The 21,949-nt window shown below is 35.6% G+C and overlaps 1 non-coding gene across 1 annotated transcript; it reads left to right on the top strand.

The window, feature by feature from the left end:
- The first annotated feature begins 19,733 nt into the window (after positions 1-19,733).
- LOC113300871 lies at positions 19,734-19,823 on the top strand. Its single transcript, XR_003335978.1, has one exon. It is a non-coding gene; the product is annotated as a small nucleolar RNA Z101 (small nucleolar RNA).
- The last annotated feature ends 2,126 nt before the right edge of the window (positions 19,824-21,949 follow it).

The following is a 21,949-nucleotide window of genomic DNA, read 5'->3' as shown; positions in this document are numbered from 1 at the left end:
GGAGAGTCTTGAAAAAGGAAATAGCTTTGCTTAGATTTCAAGCTACCTTTCACTATAAATAAAGGGTTCGTGAGTGCTACACTTTTTTTATCCCCTTTGGAAAATTGGTGTAAGCTCATAAGGTTGTTTTTCATGTCTTCTGTTGTAGGATCAGAATCTCGCAGCAATAATATCTCAGCGAAATTATTAACAACACAACATGACAGTGTCGAGAATAGCTTCAGAAATGACATAATAAACGAAGTCAACTAAATCATGAGAAAAATGTGATGGTTCTGCGAATATTAGAGAGTTTGCGAGATTAACATTTATAAGGTTGCGAGAATGTCGCAAGTCATATCCGAAAATAAAGGAAAGATTAGTTGTCATCCACTATGTAAAACTCCATATAAAGAACCGACCAGCTGTAAGGAGGGAGAGATCTTTTTCTGAGTGAGAAGCAAGTAAATAGGAGAGAGAAAATCTAGAGCAGTGATTATTCTTGATTCCTTTATCTTTTCTTGTAAGATTGTTCAAAGATTGATCAATAAAATTAAGATTGTTAATCTAAAATGAGTTGAATATTAATGAAATCTTGTGAGCGGTGTAGTGTAGGATTTCCTGCAACTACATAATGGCGCTAGAAACAGGGAGGATGAAGATTGAAAATTGAAGATTGTTGTTGAGATTGTTCAAATCAAGAAAGTGAATAAACAAATCAGTGAACCAGTTAAAAGAAAAATGGTTAGAATCAATGAAGATGACAAAAGATTGGAGTGTAATATGATAACAAAAACAATGGTTAATGGATTCCATGAAAACATCAAAGGAAGGAAACATAAATGAGATTTTGAAGGAAGGAAGGTTATGGCGGTAGAAAAGACATCACCCTTGAAAGATTGGGAAAAGAAAAAAATCACATTCATGGCGGCAGAAATACCAAAAAAAAAATTGAACCACACATCTCCATTGGTTATTACGGTGCCTATTACGCGAAAAGAGAAGGGGACAACAACAAAATCCATGGAAGAATGGACATTGAACAGAACTTTAGTCGATACAGGAAGTTCAGTGGATATAATATTTTATCATGCGTTCAGGGGAATGGGATTTAAAGATGAAGAAATGTCCAGTTCAACATATCTTATTCATGGCTTTGGAAAATCCACAGCAAAACCTAAAGGAGAAATAGTGGTACGAATTCCATTAGGAGAGATCGAAACACACGTAACACTATGCGTGGTGGATATGGAATCGCCATATAATATGTTGCTATGAAGACCATGGATACATGCAATAAAAGTTGTAGCATCAACGTTGCATCAATGTATTAAATTCCCCATACCAAATGGAATAAGTGAAATTAGAGGAGATGTTGACAATGCGAAATTATGTCATCAAATTGAAGTAAAGCATTATGAAGGACGAGCAAAAAAGAAACAATTTCGCAGAAAGTTGGCAAAGGAGGCAAAGAAAGAAGAAGAATTTAGAGTGTACACGATAAGGGCAAAAGAAGGCAGGGGAATACCCAGCGAAATTTCGGAAAAAGGAGAAGGAACTATGAAAACAATAAAAGAACCAACACCAATGGGAGAACCCAAATCCAGTTACACTGCGCAGAACCAACAAAAGAGGTAAACATTGGGACTATAGAAGAACCTCTAATATTGATAATTGGAACCAATATGGATGTAGAAGAAGAAGAAAGAATTGTTAACCTTTTGCGAGAATATAAAGACATTTTCGCAGGGAGCATGGATGAGATACCGGGAATAGATCCATCAATTGCATGTCACAAGCTGGAGATTAACAAGAATGTGAGACCATTTAAACAAAGAATAAGAAAAATCGCAACATCCTACCATTCCCAAATAGAAGAAGAACTACAGAAGATGCTTGATGCAGGAATTATAAGAGAAGCTAAATACCCAGAGTGGATAGCGAACATGGTCATTGTTCCAAAGAAAAACAAAGGAATAAGGATTTGCATAGATTTCACTGATTTAAACAAAGCCTGCCCTAAAGATAGCTTTCCGTTACCAGATATTCCTCAAATGGTGGAATCAGCAGCGGGAAATGATAGGGTATCGTCTTTAGATGGGTACAAAGGATATAACCAAATCCCTCTCGCTGAAGAAGATCAAGAGCATACTACTTTTTTCGCCCCTAGAGGTTTATATTGTTACACGAAAATGCCATTTGGCTTGCGAAACGCGGGAGCAACATACCAAAGAATGGTAGAGAAGGTATTCGCGAAACGGATACACAAAACATTAGAAGTATATGTGTACGACATGTTAGTAAAGAGTAAAGATGCCAAAGACCATGTACAGGACCTGAGGGAGATTTTTGAACAAATGCGGCAGTATGATATAAAACTGAATCCTGAGAAGTGTACCATTTGAGTTGCATCGGGAAAAATTTTAGACTACATTGTATCAAAGGAAGGAATACAGGTTAATCTAGAAAAAGTGCAAGCAGTTCGTGACATGCCAACACCAGCAACAATAAAAGATGTACAAAAGTTGAATGGACTTTTAGCTTCGCTAGGGAGATTCATTTCGCGATCATCAGACAAATGCAAGTATTTTTTCGATATACTCAAGAAGGGTGCGAAATTCAAATGGACTAATGAATGCCAAAAAGCTTTTCAAGGGATCAAAGAACATCTTATGAATACATCTATTCTACAAAAAGCAGAATCAGGGGAAGTGTTATTAATCTATCTTGCAACGACGTCGCATGCATTAAGTGTCGTGTTATTGCGAATAGACGCAGGAGTAGAGAAACCCATCTATTACATTAGCAAAACTTTTAATACTGCCGAAAAGAATTACTCAAAGATTGAGAAGCTAATCTTAGCATTAGTTTATGCATCATTTAAACTCCACATATATTTTCAAGCACACAAAATAAAGGTATTAGCAAAAGTACCAATTGAATCAGTGATGAAGAATTCAAAAAGATCAGGAAGAGTGGAGAGATGGAATGCACAAGTAGGCCACTTTGATATTAAATATGAAATTTTGTCTTCACCAAAATCACAAGTTGTTGGAGATTTCTTGGCAGAATTTTCTTTAGAAGAAGATGAAGCGGTAGAAGAAATGATGGATATCAAAGAAGAACACGGAGATCCGAAAGACTTATTAACAGAACCAAATAGATGGGAGATATTGGTAGATGGATCATCAAATGGAGAAGGCAATGGAGTTGGAATTGTTTTAATTTCTCCAGAAGGAGCGAAGATAGCTTTTTCATTCATATTGGAATTCACATCCACTAATAACGAAACGGAATATGAAGTTGTGATACATGCCTTAAAGTTTGCAATAGAAATGCAACTAGAAAATGCCAGGATCACTAGTGATTCGCAACTAGTTATTCGCCAAATAAAGGGAGAGTACACTACAAATGAACCATCTTTGAAGAAATACAAGAAGCTCGTTGAAGAATTGTCGGCGAAAATCCCAAAAATAAAATGGAGGCACATTTCAAGGAAGGATAACAGACTCGCAGACGCTTTTGCTTTCATCTCAAGCATGATGACAGACGCAACTGCGAGATGCATAAAAATACAGACACTTCTGTCACCATCAATAATAAAGAAGAAGAAGAAATGGACGTGATGATAATAGACGGTGGAGAAGAAGAACAAACGAATAATATCGTAGATTGGAGAACAGAACTTCATGCATATTTGGCGAAAGGAGAAACACCAAGAAATAGATTGGAAGCACACAAGTTAAAAATCCGCGCAACAAATTATGAATTAAGAGATGGGCTGCTATACCGAAAATCCTTTAATGGACCATCACCCAGATGTTTGACACGAGAAGAAGGAGAAAAGGTGCTAAAAATGTTACATAGTGGGGACGCTGGCAATCATAGTGGGGGAGATCTTTGGCACATAGAGAAAAATGCAAGGATATTACTGGCCATACATGCACGAAGATGCAAAACAAATATCAAGACGTTGCGAAGATTGTCAGCGGCATAGAAAGAAAATACATGCACCTGGAGCACCCTTTTCATCTTCAACCAGTGTGTGGCTTTTTAGAAAGTGGGGCTTAGATATTGTGGGGCCATTTTTACCAGGATCTGGACAAAGAAGGTACTTAATAGTCATAACAGATTATTTCACAAAATGGACAGAAGTGAAGGCAGTACAGCATATTCGCGACAAAGATATCTTTACTTTCATATTCGAAAATATCATTTGCAGATTCGGAATTCCTGCACAGTTAGCATCTGATAATGAGAAACAGTTTGAAGGACAGAACATAGAAATGTTACTTAATGCATTTATGATAAAATGTGGAAAGTCTACTCCTTTGTATTCACAAGCTAATGGGAAGGTAGAAGCAACAAACAAAACAATTGCAGATATATTAAAGAAGAAATTGGAAGGACATCATAGAGGGTGGTGCGAACAAGTACATAATGCAGTATGGGCTTATAATACAACTAGAAGAGAAGCTACTGGAATGTCACCTTTTTGTTTAACATACGGAGTTGAAGCGGTGTTACCAACAGAAGTTGTTATTCTGACAACAAAGAGAGAAGCTTGGGAGAAAAATCTTAGTGCGGGTTTAATCTTAAGAAATCTTGATCAATTAGAAGAAAAAAAGAGAAAGAGATTTACAAAATATGGAGAATTATCAGCGAAGATTAGCCCGAGAATATAATAAACGTGTCAAAGTACGCGAATTCCATCCAGGAGATTTAGTTCTGCGAGAGACACCAATATATCAGCGAGAAAATGGTGGAAAGTTAGCGAAAAAATGGGATGGACCTTACATCATTAAGGAGATAGTTGGAACAGGAGCTTATAAATTAATGGATCCAGAAGGTAGAGATGTTGGTCATAGACTTGACAGACCATGGAACAGGTTGTACTTAAAAAGATATTCTCCGTAAGAAGCCTTGAGAAGTTATGGACTCTGAAAGAATAGTTGCGAGATTATTCATATCAAAACAAGATCATGATGTGCGAAACTTTAGCAGAGATAATCATAGAACAATGACATAAGAGAAAGGGGCGAACCTTTATGGCGTACACCCTAATTCGCGAATAAAATTTCGCAAGAGGCAAATGTAAGACCTAAAGTACGTCATATAAGGGGGTACCTGTTGCATGGCTCAGGGAAAGGCTACACCGCCACCGGAACCTGAGTCATGGAGATTTGGGATCAATAAAGCCCATCCGGGAGAGGCACCTTGGATTCTCAACTTAAGCATATGACTTAGGTTGGGTGACTAAGGTAATAAGGACTCTCCCAAGGAGTGCATAATCTGATCAAGGCGTCGAGGTACACGGTTGAGTCAAGAGTGCCAGGGGCGTCTGGAGCGTACCTTTCCATTCTTGACAAGTCTTGACTTATACTGCACTCGGCCCGAAGAAAACCCCACTTAGGGTGCAGTCTCGTAACCATAAACCCTATAGGTAAAAGGGATAAGAGACTGCGAAAACAACTGGTTGTTGTTAAGACTGGATGGGAGGAGCTAACCTTGTATGGTAGAAGTACGCCTCCTTGAAGGGGCAACCAGGGGGAGATAAGGGCGGCACCCTCCATTAGGGAGCTGATAAGTGTCTTAAGACGCAAATGTCATGAGGCTTTTAATCGCAAGGGTATTAAGGCTTGTCATATTTGTGCAACAATCCTGAAGAGGCAATAATACTAGAGAAAAAGATAAGACGAGATTAATGGGTTTTCGCATGAAAGTGCGAAGACGTCCTGCGATTTCATCGCAAGACGGCAATGTAACGGGGCTTTATTTTCGCAAGAAAATTTAGGCCTATCATATTGTCGCAACATTCCCGAAGAGGCAATAATACAAAAGAAAAAGTTAAGACAAGATCAATGAGTTTTTGCATGAAAGTGCAAGGACGTCCTGCGATTTTATCGCAATGACAAGAGGTGGCATAATAAGACCTTTAATTAGGAAGGCAAAATAAGACCACATGACAAAACAAAATATTTATAAGTATTCATAACAGATCATTTCTCGCAAGAAAGATAATGAGAGGCAAGTATGGGAATCAGTAAACAAGAGGCATTATCTTTCTCGCGAGCAAAATAGTAAAAGAGAGAATTAATTCCAAAGTTGGTTGAAGAATATTATTCGCAAGAAATAATAAAGACGAAACAATTCAAAAAGATAGAACTAGATAAGAAGTTCTTCGCCAATGTTCTCATTATCGCCAGTCTTTTCTTCATCTCGATTCTGATCTTCGCCAACAATAATTTCTTTGAGAGGGACTTCTTTTTCGCTGCCATCTTGATTATCGCCAACAATTACTTCTTTAGAAGGGATTTCTTTTTCACTTCCATCTTGATTAGCACCAGCAGTTGCTTCCTTGGAAGGGATCTCTTCTTCATCTTCCAAAAGATCAGTCTTTCCACCACTTTCGTAATCATAATCATTGTCAGCGGGACGAGGAATTTCATCATCATCTACTTCCAAAGGCTCAATTGATGTAGGAGGAAGAGATTTGGACAATAAAATATCATTCACAAGAACTTCAGCCCGGAGATGGACTTGACGAAGAAGTGCTCTCTCATGATTCCTATCTTGAATATCCTTAAAGTAAGCAAGATAATCAAGTCTTCTTTCTGCTCGGTCGCGAGAACCAGTAAGGACAGAGACGGGTAATGCATTTTCTTTGCGAATTTTGGCATATTTAGCCTCCAAAACAGAAATGGAGGAATGAAGATTTTTCTCAGACTCTGCGAAAAGTAGAATACAAAATTTCAGTAAAATGAAGAACTCAAAAAGATATGACAAAGAAAAGATAGTTAAGGAAGTCAAACTATTATGACTACCTTCCTTTTGCGAAATAAGGTGTTGAATCAAGGTTAGACAACTATTGTCCCAACGGTCCATTGCGTCATCAAATTTATCTCCAACTAAACCTTTAAGTCGAGACTGAAGATTTTTCTCTTTAGAAATAAGAAAGGCATTTTTCTTCGCAAGAGAAGAATAAGATTCTTCTAATTTGGAATATTGTTCTTTAAGTTGATTCGCCTTTACACTTAAAGTTATTCTACCTTGAATGAGTGTATCTCTTTCAGCAATAGATGACTCTATTACTTCTTTAAGTTCATTTCTCAAAGAGCGAAGAGATTGTTCTTGGTCATCACTGATAGACACATTTTTGTGTCTAATTTGTCCTCAATGTCCGTATTGTTGGAACTCTATTTTTGTACTAATATTGTGTTTTTATGTATTTTTAGGAAATAAACATTTTTGGAAAATTCGGCTCGAAAAGTTGATTTTGGCACCCGGAGGACAAGTGTTATTCGGACTCTTGCTTTTGGATAAGGGGTAACCTAATTACTAATGGGCACCCCCAGGTCACCCCCAAGGCAGCTGCTATTCGTACCCCTACTTTGGATAGGGGGCATTCCTTCTTAAATTCGAATTATGAAAATTGGCGGAAAGAACCATTCACGCAGCAGATTTGGGTTTTGATTTGTGGACGCTTTTTAAAGAGATTCAATCGCTGAATTCTCTTGGGCTAGGCATGTTAAGGCTAAACAGGGTCTGCAAGGGCGTTTGGATCGATCATATTGGGCTATAATAGCCAGACTAAGTCGAACAGGGAAGAGAGATATTTTGGAAACAGAGATAATATCGAGTTGTGTTTTTGGAAGATACTCGAGTAAAGAGGGAAGATATTGTACCTAGGAGGATATATATCGATCCTAGAAGATTGAATAACAAAATATCTGTTATTAACGCGTAAACAGAGTCCACAGGGAAAGAAATTTCGGACGTAGCCGTGATGAATAAAAGAAGATATTGGGAGATATTCCGTGAGATTTGGTGGGGTTGTTACGTATAAATAAGCTTCCTTTGAGTCAGAAAGTTTTATCAAGAGTTTGGAGAGCTTTGGGACGCAGCAGGAGCAAAGAAGAAGAACCAGCAGCAATGTCCACCTGCTGCTGTTGAAGAGGAAGAAGGAGCTGAAGAACACGAAGAACGGACCAGCCAGGTCCGTCGTTTTTCAGCAGCGTCAACAGCACAGCGGAAGTGTCGCTGTTTACAGCGCTGAGGTGGTATCGTTTGTTTGCTACACATCAGTTTTGTTTTATACAGCGAACTGTAACGCTTATAACTGTTGCGAATCTCTGTTTTAGCATTTTCTCATCTTTTAATCAACTTTTTGAGCTATAAAAATGTATTTTGAGAACATGATTAATATGAGTAGCTAAATCCCAACATTGGGATGATGGAGGAAGCCGTTCTTTACGCATACAATAATTATATTTAATTCTTTTTTGACTACTTTCACTTTTTATAAATTTTTTTATGATTTTTCTTAATTGGTTGTGATATCGTATGATGATGTATGCTTGGTCTTAGTGCTTTTGATGCGTCATGCTAGTGATATACAATAAATCTTCTAAAAATATACTTTGGCAAGAATAAGAGTCAACATCATTTGAGCTATAATTGTTTGGAATAAATATATGAATTGTGTGAATGATTAATGGTGGAATCCTGAGTCCTAGTGTCTCTTGATCCTGTGACAAATATTGTGTATATATTTTTATTTATAAATCTTTTCAAGTCCAAACAATGAACTCTTATTTACCGCACGAAAAATACTACAACAATCACATACTTTCTGAAGAATGCTAAGTTGTTGCGAAGATATCGCCATCTTGTTTAAACAAGTTTGCTTCTCTTGAGATAAGGTTTTATTCTCATCTGATAAAGTTTTCATCCCTAAATTAGCTTTAGTTAAAGAATAAGAAAGGCGAGATATTTCATTACTCAATAAATTTTTCCTCTGAACTAATTGGGTATTTTCATTGGTAAGATTATTTATCTGATCAACAGAATATGAATAGCGGTTATCTAATTGGTTATATTGATCCATCAAAATCTCTTTATCAACACGGGATTCTTCAACAGCAGATTCAAATGGATATCTCTCCATTATTCGTTTCTGGTTTAAGGCTTAACATTAAGAAGTTTTAAACAAGATATCTCTAGATTTATTCTAGTTGTTCTTGTTGTAGAATCATTAGGTTTCTCTTCCTTTATTGAAGAGTATAATAATCCCTAATCTACAAGTTTGTTTGATATTACTTTTACCTAGATATTGTTTTTATCAAAACAAACACAAGATTTCCAAAACCTTGATTTACATCTAAAGGGAAATCAAATCGGTGTTTTGTGCAAACAAAAGATCGAATCGTATTAATCGTGTTGTTGTATCTTCTAAAGAGAGCCTTGGGTTCTGCTAGAAGATTTACGAGAAGAATTCCTAAAGACAATCGGTGTTGTGCTAGGAGTTTTATAAGTGCTGAAGAAGGTATTACATCTAGTCCGAATAGGTAGTAGGAAATTGGTGTAACATCTTATAATCAGTGTGTTTATTCTGGACTAGGTCCCGGGGTTTTTCTGCATTTGCGGTTTCCTCGTTAAAAAAAATTCTGGTGTCTGTGTTATTTCTTTTCCGCATTATATTGTTTATCTTTATAATTGAAATATCACAGGTTGTGCGTAAGTTCAATCAATTGGGAATCCAACCTTGGTTGTTGATTAAATTGATTGACACTTGGATATTGGTTTTTGATACCGTCCAATTTATTTCTTATATTCAACCGGGCTCGCAAATTCCTATTTGTTTGATTGCAGATTGAATTGAGAAATAAAGATATAACTCTTTGATATACGTTTCTCAAGATTGATTCTGACTATCTAGTTGATTCTCTTGAAAGTATATTAGAGTAAGTCTTCTCAGATTGTCAAACGAATTTATTGGGTGTGGTTGTTGTACCCCCGCATTTTCACCAGAGTTCTCCTTTATATAGTTTTCAAATCAGGTTTGCAATCCAAGTTACCTTGGTAACAAAATATTAAATATTCACCGTTAGATGAAAAACCTTATTCAACCAAGCTAATATATTTCAACCGTTAGATCGAACTTAGCTTGTTACACACAAATGAAATGTACCCTCATTTAGGTTTATGTAACCGTACCTAAACGTGTACACCATGTTGGTTCACAAATAGTTAGACGAGGTTAGCCATATGATTACTCTCATATCAACCTTATTCATCTTAACCATAACTAGTTCAAATGACTCAAATGAAACTAGTTAAAGAGTTTTTCAATTGATATATTCTCATGGATTTCTACAAGAACACAATTGAAACAAAATCGGTTTGATTCAATCAAATCAATCATGAACATTATAGCTACGGTTTGCAAAGATTGAATTCCTTATTATATAAATGTTTATGTCCTTATTATAGCTACGGGTACGCATACTTGAAATACTCAGACTAAGATTGAGTTACGCCAGTACGCAAACGGGTATGCAAACTTCAAATCCCAACAGAAATTCTCGGACATGAACTTGTACGCCAGTACGCAAACGGGTATGCATACTTAGGTTTCCGTATTTCTCAAACCAACAGGTACGCAAACAGGTGCGCATACTACGGTTCCCGGACATGGATTACATATGTGCAAGAGTGCACAACATGATATATACAATAATGGTTAACTGTTTTAAACTCTTATTTCAATCATTGAAACTTTATTAGAGGATGACAATAGTCGTTTTTCACACACTATTAGCATCAAAGCAATTTTCAAGTTATTGAAATAATCATTACGAAACATTCCAAGACAACACCAAATGAATGTATCACACAAACCATGTAAGATGTCACTCGGCAATTTTTACATAATATAAGATGAACTTGGTCGAAGCGAAAGCTTGCCAACACATATTTAGAGAAATATGTAAGCGAGTTAAACTCAGCTCGAAATCTCAAATGTGTATATAGAAAACTATATCGTAATACGAATTATGTCTCAATATAGGAGACAGTGTAGAAATAGACTTTCCAGATGATAGATGAGTTTAAGTCTCCACATACCTTTTTTCGATGAAGTTCCACAAGCTCCCCTTAGTAGTTCTTCGTCTTTAAATGATGAACGTCGTTAAAACTAAGCTCAACTACACAATCTATATCCTAGTATGAGACATCTATAAATAGGCTAGAAATCAAGACTTATAGTTTTGATCACTAACATTAATAAACATGCTTGAGATAGCAACGCATGCGAGTTCGACCGAGCAGTGCTCTAACACTTCTTTTCTCGTAAAAGTAAGGTCGCTCTTGTTGTTCTTTCGAGAATGACATTTTATGGGGGAGAGTTCTTAATTGAACTTGTGCTTAATTGTCAAATATTTGTGGGGAGTGCAGCTGTGGAATATTGTAGGAGTTTTCTTGTATCTTTATAAACTCTTTGATGAATACACTAATTTTCGGCTATGTGAAATCATCGAAACCAAGTTGATATGTTCTCTCTTAGTCATGAAATGTCTCTATGAGAATTTCATTATGATTCTGCTACTTTTCGTACCTTTGTCAATATAAGGGAGAATTATTTTATAGTTCACAATACATACATATGGTTTACGGATCATTATGTAAGGGGGAGTGATTTTCATTGTGATATGAAGTATTGACTAAGGGTGAGTGATACATATCACCGTAGTATTATCGTCAAAGTTGTGATACAATTGAACTTTGATGTTGTGTAATAATACTATGACACTGTATAACAATAATTGAGAACATCTTTTTTCATATTGTTATAGCTACGGATCTTCAACAACATTGATGCTAAGTTGAACACGTTCAGAATCACTAGAGTACTTAGAGTGACGAAGAATTCAAGGAATGTTGAAGAACCAAGGAAATCAAGCATGTTGGATGAGAAGCTACAAAGTTTATTTATTTTATAATGCATATGTATTAATAGTTTTGTCACTAAAATTGACAAAGGGGGAGATTGTTAGTGCACTGCTCGGTCGAACTCGCAAGCGTTGCTATCTCAAGCTTGTTTGTCAAGTTTAGCTGATCAAAACTATAAGTCTTGATTTCTAATCTACTTATAACTATGTCTTGGACTAGGATAGAATGTGTAGTTGAGATTTAGACTTCACGACGTTCATCAATTGAAGACGAAGATCTACTGAGGAGAGTTTTTGATGAACTTCATTAAGAAAAGGTATGCGGAGACTAAAACTTATCTATCACTCAGAAGTCTATTTTATTCTATCTCCTATTGAGACTAAGTCGTATATCTATATAGACTTTCATATAATATACATTTGATATTTCAAGCCGAGTTTACTGTCTTATATATTTCTCGAAATATGTGTTGGAAAGCCTTTTGCTTTAGCTACATTCATCATTATTCTTGAAGAGTTTAGTTGGAAACAATTTATTGTTGGAAACTAAATAATGAGTCAAAAGATGATCATGTGAAAATTGCCTTGAAACATCTTACATGATTTTTGTGAGACAATCATTTGATGTAGACTCAGAATGTTTTCATATTGATCATTCGATCACTTGAAAATTACTTATAAGCTAATAGTTTGTGTGAGACAACTATCGTCGTCTTCTAAGGATGTTTCAATGATTGAAATGGGAGTTTAGAACAATTAACCATTGTATGGATATAGCACAGTATGCAAACTGTTGCAGTATGATTCAGGTCCGGGAACCAAGTTTACATACCAGTATGCAAACGGTTTTAATTTTTAAAGTTCGAGAACCAAGTATGCATACCAGTATGCGGAAGGTCTCACCTGAGTTACGTCCAGTCCGACAGTATGCATACCCGTTTGCGAACTGTCAGACAAGACCAATGTCCGGAACTTAAGTTTGTGTTCCCTTTTGCAAACTAAGTTGGTTTAAGTTCTCAAATCGGTTAACTATGATTTCATACTCATGAAAAAATACATATATAAATTAAGGAATGCAATCTTTGCAAACCGTGGCTTAATGTTCATGAATTGATTCTCTTGAATCAATCCGATTTGTTTCAATTGTGTCTTGTATACTTTTATGAGAATATAAACAATTGATCAACTCTATGAGCAACACAATTAGATTCATTTGATTATTATTTGATCTAGAAGTGTTAGATGAATGAGGTTAATACAAAAGTGCTCATATGACTAACTTCGGTTAACTATTGTTGAGCCAACTCAATATACACGTTTAGGTACGGTAACCTATATCTAAAAAAGTATATTTCATTTGTGTGTAACAGCCTAAGACCATCTAACGGTGGAGAGATATTTCTTTGGTTTTAAGCAAACTTAGCTGGAATCTTAAATCAGGTTTTCATCTAATGGTGAATATTGATTGCTTTGTTTCAAAGCTATCAAACCCCGATTTGAAGACTATATAAGGGAGAATCTAGCAATTGGGAAACCTAATCCCCACACCTCCTATGTGATACTAGTTGCGTACTAGAATCGATTCTCCTTTAACCTAGGTTTTTCCTAAAACCATTATAAATTAACGACTTAAAGACTTCATTGGGATTCTGAAGCCAGACCCAACTATTTTATCTGTAGTTGCGTGTTCTGATCTTACTTGTTCTATCGTATTGAGTACTATCTTCTCCAAGATTGGCTCGAGATTTATCTCCGATAGGTAAGATATAAAAAGTAATCACAAATCTCTTCGTCTCATTCTTTGTGATTCCACAATAACTTGTTATACTACCATATAGTTAAGTTATTGTGGGGTGATTGATATTTCTAGGCTGTCCTTCGGGAATATAAGGCCGGATTATCAATTGGTTCATATTCACCTTGATTTATCAAAAGACGGAACAAAAACTTCGTAGGTATTTCTGTGGGAGATAAATTTATCTATCAGAACAGACTTTTCTGTGGGAGACAGATTTGTTTATCAAGTCTTCGACTTTTGTTCGTAGCAAATCTTAGTTGTGGGTGAGATCATCTAAAGGAATCAAGTTCGTAGAGTCCTGCTGGGATTCAGAGGCGTAAGGAACGCGACTGTACCTTAATCGGTGTGAGACTTGGTTAGGGCTCAACTACATTTCAGTCTGAAGTTAACTTGTAGTAGGCTAGTGTATGTGGCGGTTTATACAGTATGGTGTTCAAATCTGGACTAGGTCCCGGGGTTTTTCTGCATTTGCGGTTTCCTCTTTAACAAAACTTCTGGTGTTTGTGTAATTTCTTTTCCGCATTATATTTTTTTATACAATTGAAATATCACAGTTTGTGTGCAGTTCAATCAATTGGTAAATCTGACCTTTGGTTGTTGATTGAAATTGATTGACACTTGAACATTGGTTTTTGATATTGTTCAAGTTATTTCTCATATCAATCGGGCTCATAGATTTCTATCAGTTCGATTGCAGATTATATTGAGATATTGAGATATAATTCTTGGATGTTTTTCCTTGATTGAGTCTGATTGTCTAGTTGATTCTCTTGGAATTATATTGGAGTTAGTCCATACAGATTTCCGAACGAAATATTGGGTGTGGTTGTTAGACCCCTGCTTTTTCAGATTTACTCGCGATCACACTTCTGTGTTTTACTGCTTGACACACTCCGTAAGATTTTCTTTTGTTGAGTCATACCGATTAAAATTATCTTTTGTCCGTAACTGGCGTAGAGATTATTTTTATTCAATTTTCGGATACGAATCCATGTGATTTGTTAATGTCCAATAACTTCTATTTTATAAAGCAAAGTCACTCATGTTGTTCTCTTGGGAATGACATAAAATGGGGGAGAGTGCTTAATTGAACTTGTGCTTAATTGTATCTTTGTGGGGAGTGTGACTGTGGAATTTGGATGGGAAGCTTGTATCTTAAATCTCCTAGATGAGCGCTAAGTAATTCTTACTATGTGATATCATCTAAAAAAGTTGATATGAGGAGTTGCAGTTTAACTATATTATAATGTAAAATCTCAAAACTTCCTTAAAACTTGACATATCTTTTGGTTGTATTCATTATGATCCCACGATTTTCGTACCTTTGTTAATTTTATTGACAAAAAGGGGGATAATTATTTAGTAGTTTCATAGTACATACATACGGTTTACGGATCATTATGTAAGGGGGGAGTGAATCAATAATCTATATATAGGTTTCACCTATTATGCAAAAGATCTAAGCATTGATTAAGGAGGAGAAACATATCACTGTAGTAGTACTTCAGAGTTGGGATAGAATTGAACTTTAGAGAAGTTAATAATACTATGTTTCTGTATAACAACGTTTGAGAATATTTGTTTTCAATGTTGTTATCGCTACGGATCTTCAATAACAACGATGCTAAGTTGAACACGTTCAAAATCATTGCAAATTAAAATTACAAACAGTTCAAGGAGTTAAAGAACCAAGGAAATCAAGCATGCTGGGTTCGAGGAGTTTTCAAAGGTTTATTTTTTTATCCATATGTATTGATAGTTTTGTCACTAAAATTGACAAAGGGGGAGATTTTTAGAGCATTGCTCGGTCGAACTCACAAGTGTTGCTATCTTAAGATTGTTGTCAATTTTTTAGTTGTCAAAACTATATCTTGATCTTCTCGGATTAGGATATAAATGTAGTTGAGAAACAGTGGATCACGACAGTCATCATTGCGTTCGACCGTTTGAAGGCGAAGATCAACCGAAGATTTTAGATAACTTCATCAACAAAAGGCAAGTGAAGACTGAACCACCTATTTCTCAAGTTATATTCACTTCTCTATCATTGATACGATGTCGCATAACTAATTAGACTATTATGCATAGACAAGAATTTCGAGTCAAGTTTATCTTGATAATTATTTCTCGAAATATAATGACCAAGCTTAATGAACATTTGTTCATACTTGATGAATTTCGATTAAGGAAAATTTATTATTCTGAATCAAAATCATGATTCAAGTTTTATCGTTCGTGAATAGCCTAGAACAATGATATGTGTCATTGATGTTATTCGGGAATGTTTCGAATCAATTTAGAGAGAAATACAGAACTACTATAGATTCGGATACAAGATAATGTTATTAGTCTTACAAACTGGGAAAACTATTATAAGTCTGAACCCGTATTACATGTACTCGTACACGTAACAGAGTAGCTATATATCGACTTGCAGATATGTGGTAGGCATATTCTTATCTACACCATGTAAAAACATGTTGAAATCGTGAACAGGATCGGTACGCATAGTCGTATACAAACCATTTAGGAACTATGGTCACAGAACCGGGTTAGTTTACAAAATGATACACGTACCAAAATAATTATGTGTTCCCGAACTCGGTTTAGTACCTATACTGATACGCAAACCAAAATAGTTCCGTGGACTCCGGAACCGGCCATAGTCTTAAGGTTTCCAAACCGGTATGCGTACCTAAATTGTTTTGTTAACTCCGGAACTTGGTTTGGTTAAATGTTTACAAACCGGCGTACTCTGACTGACCTGACTCACGAACGGCTATGGTGTTTGTACTTTGGGAATTTACTAACCATGTCAATTATCTCCAAGTGCCATTAAATTATTTCTACGGGATAATTAGTGTTTGATTAATTCTCTAAAACACTAGACTTATTTGATCACATGATTGTGACTCAAGATTAATGTCTTAAGTATTTATGAAAATTGAAAAGGCGAGGGTACCCAAATATACCTCAAGCTAAAACTATTCCTTTCTATAAGTCCTTTCTCCGAAAGTGATTGTCTATGGACTGAGTTGAGACAATACAACTAATTAGTTCACACTTCATGTGATTGTCTATGGATACGAGATCGAGGCAATACAACAATGAAGTATGTTTACTTGATACAAAGGTTCAGACTTAACCAACACAATAGGATTGCTTATCAAGTAAATAAGAATTAACGTTTGTGTAATTTACTTTAATTATAATAAAACAATTATAATCCGGAAATATAAAGTAAATGACAAAGCAAGATTTTATTAACGAGGAAAACCGCAAATGCAGAAAAATCCCGGGACCTTGTCCAGAATTGAATACTCTCAGGATTAAGCCGCTATACAAAACAAACCAACTTCGTATAGTTGAGACCAAGCAACTAAACCTATAGTTCACCTAGCTCCATCTGTATTCCCACGCCTCCAACTTATAAGTAAGTCACGTACTTCGAACAATTCCTTTGGTTCGTATTCCAAACAGTAAAGGAACAACAAATATGTTTGATATCAACTCTCTTCAACCAAGTGATATGAGTCGGACAAAGGCTCTTATGTTTATCTTGACATAAACTCCTTCGTAGGGTTCTTAGATCTATCTTATGTTCAATTACCCAAAGTAATCATAAGATTTTGCAATCAATACCTTTAATCCCAAGGAACCGTATTGATGCTGATCTACTCAACTATTCTATCCAATCTACCACAAGGATAAACCGATTATAGTGAGATACACTTTTTACCAAAAAAAGTATTGTGCACACCAAAGATTTATATAACCAAGTCAGAAATCTTTTATCTCTTCTTTGTCTTCAAATCTTCTTAGATCTTCAATAAACACCTGCACACAACTACTTGAATCTCTTGTGATCAATCACACACAGAACGGAGTCTGATAACAATGGATTATCACAAGATCGTCTTAAGCACTAACCACAGTCTAAAGATCCATGTCGAAACTTCGAACTAGTTTGAGTAAATCTTATATCAGAAGAGAAGATTCTCAAGCATAAATAAACTAGGTGCAATCAAAATTCAACCACCGTTAGTCAATTAAATCGATCGAAAACAAAAGATAAACCGCAATTATCTAGTTTCCCACCAACGGTACTCGTAGAGCTTCTCAATCCCAAAGAAGTATTTAAATTGAGCGGCTGTAAGAGATTTTGCCTAATTAGGTTACTCTCCTCTCCGAATAGGCGGCTTCACCATTAACAGTACAACAGAGGAAGTTTACTGTCACGAAGCATTAGTTTGCCCGAAATGCAAACTTCAAGTATTTATAGACAAGGAAGTTTGGACACCAAGGAATTTCCAAAACCGAAAATATTCTCAAGATATTTAATAATAATTTCCATATTCGGTTTTCATAATTCCTGAGAATGCTCTGTCCAAAATATTGATCGAAAATCTCCTTGGAAAATCTTTAACTAGCAAATGCACATTATTAATTCTTATTTTCCATATATAATTAAAAACCTTAATTAAAAGATTCTTAACTTATTTAATTTCGATGCTGGGATTTACCTCATTCTTAGATGTTAAGGAATATCTTTGAACAATAAAAGATATGCATAAATGCACGTGTTCAAAGTGTGTCGACATCCTTACTTTGTAAGTCTTCTTTCATACTTACACACTTGAAACTGATTTACCACGCTTCCAAACAAGTTTAGAATTGGTTCATCTGACTTTCAAGAGCTATGTGATTGATTAAGAACTCTCAATCACAAATCATGGGTTTAATGGTTCTACCAAAACAAGTTTCGGTTCTACCTCCATGTGAGTACTGTGCATAGTCACACTAGCTTCCCAAAATTTGGTTGACCAGGTACTAGGATCGGTTCCCCACATATATATGGTATTTAACTCATATGTGTTGCACATGTCCATAGGATTGGTCACTACACCATTTTTCCAGATTCGCAACTAAAATTCGTAACGGCCCAGCAACCGTTACGAATATTTCTGTTACAAAAAGTCGTTACAACCTGGTTGTAACACGCTGAAGCCGTTACAATTTTTTTTTATGATTCGTAACAGATGCTAGCCGTTACGAATCGTAACAGGCTAATTTTTTACCCGTTCTGCTCACACGCTTGGTCACACTAGACTCGGGTAACATGTGTATTTGCGCGTGTGCCATTCATCCATGTGCCATTTTTTTCCACTCAACATGAATTACACTAGAGGATAATTTCACCCTTAAAGATATGATTTTATCCCCCTCTCATCGAGTAGTGAACTACATTTCTCGTTTCCCTTCCTCTTTCTTTTTTTATCCCCCTTCTCATCGAGTAAACCCATTTATCTTCTCTTCCCCATGAATACAAATTAACCACATCTGATTTTAGTTCTTCTCAACTGAAGATCTCAGTTCTTTAATCATCATCGTCGTCATCATCATCAGTTTAGGGTTTCGATTTCGGTTTTATCATCACCAGTTTTAGGGTTTTATCTAATCTGTTATCAAATCATCTAATCTTCGAAGAATTGATCTTCAATCATCTCTTAAGCGAGTTTAGGATTTCGATTTCACAGATTTCTGTAAGTATTTATCATCTGTAGGACTTCGGTTTGTAAATTAGATTTTAGGGTTTCAGTATTTCAATCGATTTTAGGGTTTCTTGCTACTCGTTGATTTAGTATTGAAATTCTTAGGGTTGGGTTTGATTTTCTACAAACGAAGCCATATTTAATTAGGGTTTGATTTGAATCGTTGTAAACAGAATAAAAACCTTCTCAATATGATGTACATAGTTATTATTTATGAATCTGTTATTATTTATGAATCTGAACTGAGAGCATATTAGATTTCTGATTCTGATTTACAATTTCAGTTGTGGTATGTATTGTTCATTGCAGAAATAAGGTTTATTGTTAAGTTTATGTCTCTTTAATAATTATACATGACAGGTAGGGTTTAGTCTAATGGAAATAAGTTTAAAAGTTTTCATGTAACTCATCTTTAAGAGTATGAATCAAGTATCCCAACTGCGTAGGAGGCCCTAGTTTGATATAATGTTGTTGGGGCCCTTTTTCCTCACTTACTCTGTGTTGACTATACTTGACTGGGTCAGGGTGAGTCTAATAGGCAGACATACTAATAACCAATCTCAATTAGAGTCTGACTATAATTAGATCTAGCTTATCATTCTTTCTATAGTTTCATTACTTTCAACGGCGTCTTTGTTTTGAATGAAACATTTATTATGCTTTAAATGTAGATTTACAAGGCAAATGAGGAAATTTCATACGAAAATGGATAATTTGCGTCTAAATATTTCATTGATGTTAACATCTTAGAGATTTTTGGTTGATTTCAGAGGGGTGGTTTGGTCGGACGAGCTATCCAAGTTGAAGATATTTGTATCTCAAGGGTGTTACCTCCTACCCAATGGATTCAAGAAATTTATAGTGCACAATGTCAAGGAGCTCAAATTGTTGATGATGCACAACAGGTAAAACCACTTTCCATTTTATCTCCCTTGTAGTAAGATTTACCATGTAAAGATGAGTTTTCACTTTCCTCCGGCCTTTCTCTATGCTTAGGTTTCTCTTTTTCTTCTCTATGGTATTGGTATTGATTTTTACTTGTCACCTTTATCTTACCTGATTCAGGACTTTTTGTGCTGAGATTGCACACAATTTTTTTATAATAAAGAGGAAGGATATTGTTGAGCTTGCATATCAGTCGTAACTTGTATGTCTGTGTTTCCAACAAGACAGCTAGGTAGCACAGCCATGAAGACGAGTATTCTGATCTTACTTTACCATCCAAAAATTCGTATTTGTTACAAGTATAACTTGGATTTGTGATCTGAAATTTTTTCTTGGTGCAGGTTGATCTTGCATCAAATATCTTGGTAGACTTGCCTGACACAGTTGGGAGTTTACGGTATCTTAAGGTACTCCAATCTTCTTTTTCCTACCATTTTCAATTATCTGAATCATATCATCATTTACTTAGTCGCATGTTTTGTAGGCTCTGCATCTGAGTAATAATGGCCTCAAATCCCTTCCTTCGACGCTATTCAAAATGTGCACCCAGCTCTCGACTCATGATCTTCATAATACAGAAATCACAATTGATATTCTCAGTCAGGTATTGACTTTTGATTCTTTTTTTTTTATCTAAAACTTGTGCAAGAGGTGATAGTCTTATGTATCCAAGTATTATGTCACACAAGCAGTTTGAAGGGTGGGAAAGTTTTGATGAGCGTCGTAGATTAAAGCATCAAAAGCAACTGGATTTCAGAGTTGGAAGTTCTGGTGTGTTTGATGAAGGTGCTGATAAAGATTAAAAAGGTACTCGATCTCTCAAGTCGCAAATTGCCAAAGATATGAATGCAGTTCCATATACATTTCAGATGATCAATCAAAGATAACTTATATGTTGAATGCTTTTTCATAGTAGTTTTTTTTTTAATTCTTACTTTTGTAATTACAATATGCTTTTGTGGAAAAAAATTAAAGGTATTGTAATCTTCCAATGTTTGATGTGTCTGAGTTTCAGTCTTCAAATGTTTGCTTTCTCTGCGTAGTTTGGCTGAACATGCCAGTTGTTTCTCCTTCATATTCCTAGTATTTTCTTCTCATAATATTTAGAAATGAATTTTCTTGTCATCAGGGTGTTCCTTTAAGAATTGAAATTGGATCTCGCGATGTTATGTGAGTCATGTTTGTGTAGATTTGTAGGTTACAAGTCCTAAAAAGAGTATATGTCATGATTTGTGTAGTTTACATTCTCATTATATCTTGCGTCTATCTTGTGGGGCTGTAGCTGGGTTGTTTGGTCAGACATTTACATACCGGCTAGATGTTGTTAGGAGGCGGATGCAGGTACCTCTTGATTTTTCTGTGTCCGCATATTCTATCTTAAGTATTCGTAAAGGCATTCAGTTTAAACTTGCTTTCTTTATTACTCAACTTAAACTTGCTTTCTTTGGTCTTTTTCTGTGCATATTGTTCCTTCAATAACTACTCTATTCAAGGCGTACGGCATGATGAAGTCTTGGCTACAAGTTTCTTTACTAAATTTCTACTGTGTTTTGTATCAGCAAGGATATGTGATCAAACAACAAGAAGCACAAAGCAATCTAGTACGAAATCGCCAAGAAGATAAATATGTATTAGTAAGTTACAGACAACTCAAAGTCTTTGATTTTAAAATTCAACCTGCTAATTATTTTCCTGGCATGTTGATCTTACAAACTGTCTTAAAAGCCTCTTTTTTTTTCTTTCAATGTGCAGGTTGGCATACATATTTCTGGATAGATTTAGTTCCCCTCTTTGTAAGCTTGGTAATCCCTCGAGCTCTTTATACATGTTTTCATGATTTCCTATTCCACCAATCTTTGCTTTTTGATTATGTTATCGTTTTTGTATTGTCCTATGTGTGATGTTATGTGTTATCTCTAACCAACTAAATTTGGTTTACACTCTTG

The sequence above is a fragment of the Papaver somniferum genome, chromosome 7, assembly GCF_003573695.1.
Source record: "Papaver somniferum cultivar HN1 chromosome 7, ASM357369v1, whole genome shotgun sequence".
Lineage (NCBI taxonomy): Eukaryota > Viridiplantae > Streptophyta > Magnoliopsida > Ranunculales > Papaveraceae > Papaver > Papaver somniferum.
This window is presented reverse-complemented; position numbering and strand designations above follow the sequence as displayed.